The sequence below is a fragment of the Trypanosoma cruzi genome (genome assembly GCF_000209065.1).
Source record: "Trypanosoma cruzi strain CL Brener chromosome Unknown tcruzi_1047053507303, whole genome shotgun sequence".
Lineage (NCBI taxonomy): Eukaryota > Euglenozoa > Kinetoplastea > Trypanosomatida > Trypanosomatidae > Trypanosoma > Trypanosoma cruzi.
Genome location: NW_918106.1, coordinates 1 through 3,737, shown reverse-complemented (window position 1 = coordinate 3,737; position 3,737 = coordinate 1). Strand labels below are relative to the sequence as shown.

Sequence of the window (3,737 nt, the reverse complement as noted above, 5' to 3'; positions counted from 1 at the left end):
GAGCCAGGAGGCCTGCATTTCTTTTGTTGTGTTCTCGCGTACTGGTGGGGAAGTCACTGTCAACATCATCGTCGAGTCTCTCACTGTCTATGATGTCATTACCCCACCGGAAAAATTGCCGTCGGGTGTTGACACCCTCGAATTATATTTGAAGGCGGAAAAGGAAGAGCTGCTGCGATGTGTCCAGAGCATCGTTGGCGCCATACAAGCAATGACCGCGTCGCAAGCACAGCAGCAACAAGCATCCGCAGTTCAGTCTCAGCCTTCGCCGTCAAATAATCAACGAATTCCTAAGCCTCCATTTGCTAATTTATTGAATGGACGCGGATTTGGGCTGGGGGATTCCCCAGAATTTGGCGAGGACAAAGGCATTTTACTCCTACGGCGTGCAGCAGATCTCCTTCTTCTCATCCCTTCCTTGAAAACTGGAGAAGATTTGACAATTCTGCGTCTCAATGATTTGGCAAACCTGGTGTCGGACTTCCTTGAATGGTACAAGAATGGCGTGTTTTTAGCAGAACGGCGTAACGGAAAACCGCCGACACTTATGGAAATTACAGCGTTTGAAGATCAACATTGGGCTTACTGCCCGCGTGGCCACTGTGGAATTCGATTAAATGAGCCCACTTCTCTTGTTGCGCTGACTCTTCAGTCCTCGGGTCTTTCTCCTGGAAGTCAGCGCGACTCTCTTTTGGGCTATGTGAGAAATGATGTGCGACCGATTTATGAAACTGCATCCAAGGAAATTGCGCCTAATGATCATGATTCTATTTTGGATGATAACGCGGATAATAATGAACCCATGGCCTGTGCGGAGGAACGTGCCCAAGGGTTTCCTGAAGAATCCATGGCTATTATGCTCGGTATTGAACCCTCCTTATTACCGGACATTGCACCCTCCTCATTATTTATTTCTTCCGCACTTGATGCCCTCGACATTCTTGCCAATCGGAGCCCCGCGTCAAAAACAACGTTTAAGCATGCCATGGATGTGATGCTTCCATGGGATAAAAATGGAGTAGCAACCGTGACGGTAGAAGTCATGTTTCCTGAACAATTTGCGGCGCTTCAATACCTTTATACGGGGGGCAGAGTGGATGACATGTTGTTTTCTCTCTCTCGCTCTCGCGCCTTTAAGCCGCAGGGGGGGAAAACGAAATCGGAGTTTTTTATCACGCTCGATGAGCGATTCTTGATGAAACAAATAAAACAAGCGGAGCTGAAGCATTTCGCCGAGTTTGGACCCAAATATTTTTCATACATGTCTCACATGTATGGCAAAGCGGAAGATCATGGGAAACACGATGCCATTTCATACTGCAGTAGTGTCCTTTGTAAAATTTTCGGAGTGTTTTCTATACATGTGAAACGGGCGAAGCGTTTTTTGGATACCCCAACCGAGATCCGTTACTTTGCTTTAATGGAAAACGCCTTTTTCTCTCGCCGAGCTGATATCACTTACGATTTAAAAGGAAGTCAACGAAATCGTACGGCGGTGGAGGGGTCGTCTGTTCTTTTGGATCAGGACCTCGTCAACACATTGCGAAAAGGAGCCTTTTTTTATTGCACAAACGACGTGAAAAGTATTCTCATGGACAGCTTGACGGCTGACACCCATTTGCTTTCAACGTCTTCTATCATGGATTACTCTCTCATCGCCGCCATCAACGAAGATTCACGCCAGCTTTGCCTTGGTGTGATTGACTACCTCCATCCCTACACAGGCGTGAAGGTGATCGAATCAAAGGTCAAGGCGGGGATCGACACGGTTCTTGGCCATGCCGGTCGCGACCCCACAATCATTGACCCAGTCAGTTACAGAATTCGGTTCGCAAGGTGGTTGGAGGGCTGCTTTTGCGGGGTGCCCGACAAATCATTCGCCGTACGACGCGCCATGGCAAAAGAAAATCGACGAATAAACAAGTGAGAGGACTCGCGCATTAACGAAGCTCGTTCTCCTTTTATTCCCTTCTCTTCTCCGCCTCCCTAATTTGCTAATTTGACTCACAACCTGCTACGCAAAGCGAATCCGGGGGCGCACGATCGAACACACAATAATCGCCGCCAGCACGAAAACGGAAAAGGCAAACAAAGCAATTCAACAAAACCCTTTTACCCACATCCTCCCTAACCCGAAGAAGAACACAAACAATAGATTTATAAGAAACACATAAAAATGAGAAGCCACAAATATACAAGCGCCCAGCGTCACGGAGCGGTGGGTCTCAAGACGCGCCTTTCCTGGCCATGCGAGGGGAGGCGCGGGGGCCAGCCGGCGAGGTTGCGGCGGGCGGGGCGGCTGTCAGACCTGTTGAGTTTGTTTTTGGCCATCACGCAAGCGCGTTCACGGGGCCACGCGCCCTCGCGCACAAGAGTTGGTCGCTTCCATCAGCAGCGGCGTGCGCCCACCACAACCCACCTCCGGGCAATTCGGCCCTCTCTTTCTCTTTCTCTCTCTTGCGCTTTCGGGCGGGCCCGCCACCAACCGTTTGCACAGGCAGGGCGCCAGACAGGGCAGGATGTTACGTGCGCGCCGTTGCGCAAGAAAGAAAAACGACAACAATAGCAGGAAGTGGGAGGGAGGGGAGCGGGCGCTCAGCCGAAAGGTGATTTTTATTGTTCCGTTCTCAATGCGTCGCTCAAACTGTTTGGACCTCGAACAACATGTCTCCATCGTAGCGCGTGTGTGTGTGTGCGGGCGTGCGCGTCGCTGGGCCGCAAAACCGCGCAGCGAGAGCAGAGGGACAAAGAAAGAAAAAAAGAAAAAGAAAAAAAGAAAAAGAAAAAAAAAGAAAGATGGGGGTGTAAAGCAAAGCACTTCAGTGTGAGCTGAGTCGGGAACTGCGTCCTCACGCGTTTTCGTCGTCAGACTGACAGGAAACTGTGGAATTTCATCACGCGTCGCAGCCGCATCTCTCACCCGTGCGCGTCCTCTTTGGTTTTGTTTTTTCCCATCGTTTCCCGAACTGGGGAGGGAGCCTCGACGCGCGCACCGTCACCGCAAACTCTCGCGCAACCGGGCGGTGGCGCCACGCGCGGCACCGACAGCGCGCCACCGGCCCAAGGGTTGTTGCGCTTCACGACCGGCGTGTCTCTTTCTCGGGGCGCCGATGCACCCAAGCGCCCAGCGTCACGGAGCGGTGGGTCTCAAGACGCGCCTTTCCTGGCCATGCGAGGGGAGGCGCGGGGGCCAGCCGGCGAGGTTGCGGCGGGCGGGGCGGCTGTCAGACCTGTTGAGTTTGTTTTTGGCCATCACGCAAGCGCGTTCACGGGGCCACGCGCCCTCGCGCACAAGAGTTGGTTGCTTCCATCAGCAGCGGCGTGCGCCCACCACAACCCACCTCCGGGCAATTCGGCCCTCTCTTTCTCTTTCTCTCTCTTGCGCTTTTGGGCGGGCCCGCCACCAACCGTTTGCACAGGCAGGGCGCCAGACAGGGCAGGATGTTACGTGCGCGCCGTTGCGCAAGAAAGAAAAACGACAACAATAGCAGGAAGTGGGAGGGAGGGGAGCGGGCGCTCAGCCGAAAGGTGATTTTTATTGTTCCGTTCTCAATGCGTCGCTCAAACTGTTTGGACCTCGAACAACATGTCTCCATCGTAGCGCGTGTGTGTGTGTGCGGGCGTGCGCGTCGCTGGGCCGCAAAACCGCGCAGCGAGAGCAGAGGGACAAAGAAAGAAAAAAAGAAAAAGAAAAAAAGAAAAAGAAAAAAAAAGAAAGATGGGGGTGTAAAGCAAAG

General features: G+C 52.5%; 6 non-coding genes across 6 annotated transcripts, besides 2 other annotated features; all 6 read right to left on the bottom strand.

Annotated features, from left to right (window-relative positions):
* Window positions 1-2,301: 2,301 nt before the first annotated feature.
* Window positions 2,302-2,391, bottom strand: Tc00.1047053507303.60. The gene has a single exon (XR_008255441.1). It is a non-coding gene; the product is annotated as a C/D small nucleolar RNA (snoRNA), TB11C4C3 (small nucleolar RNA).
* A 201-nt stretch (window positions 2,392-2,592) lies between these two features.
* Tc00.1047053507303.50 lies at window positions 2,593-2,679 on the bottom strand. Its single transcript, XR_008255440.1, has one exon. It is a non-coding gene; the product is annotated as a C/D small nucleolar RNA (snoRNA), TB11C4C2 (small nucleolar RNA).
* A 67-nt stretch (window positions 2,680-2,746) lies between these two features.
* Window positions 2,747-2,795: a microsatellite.
* Window positions 2,796-2,802: 7 nt separating this feature from the next.
* Window positions 2,803-2,899, bottom strand: Tc00.1047053507303.40. Its single transcript, XR_008255439.1, has one exon. It is a non-coding gene; the product is annotated as a C/D small nucleolar RNA (snoRNA), TB11C4C1 (small nucleolar RNA).
* A 106-nt stretch (window positions 2,900-3,005) lies between these two features.
* Tc00.1047053507303.30 lies at window positions 3,006-3,077 on the bottom strand. The gene has a single exon (XR_008255438.1). It is a non-coding gene; the product is annotated as an H/ACA snoRNA, TC11C4H3 (small nucleolar RNA).
* A 146-nt stretch (window positions 3,078-3,223) lies between these two features.
* Window positions 3,224-3,313, bottom strand: Tc00.1047053507303.20. Its single transcript, XR_008255437.1, has one exon. It is a non-coding gene; the product is annotated as a C/D small nucleolar RNA (snoRNA), TB11C4C3 (small nucleolar RNA).
* Window positions 3,314-3,514: 201 nt separating this feature from the next.
* Window positions 3,515-3,601, bottom strand: Tc00.1047053507303.10. The gene has a single exon (XR_008255436.1). It is a non-coding gene; the product is annotated as a C/D small nucleolar RNA (snoRNA), TB11C4C2 (small nucleolar RNA).
* Window positions 3,602-3,668: 67 nt separating this feature from the next.
* Window positions 3,669-3,717: a microsatellite.
* Window positions 3,718-3,737: the final 20 nt, after the last annotated feature.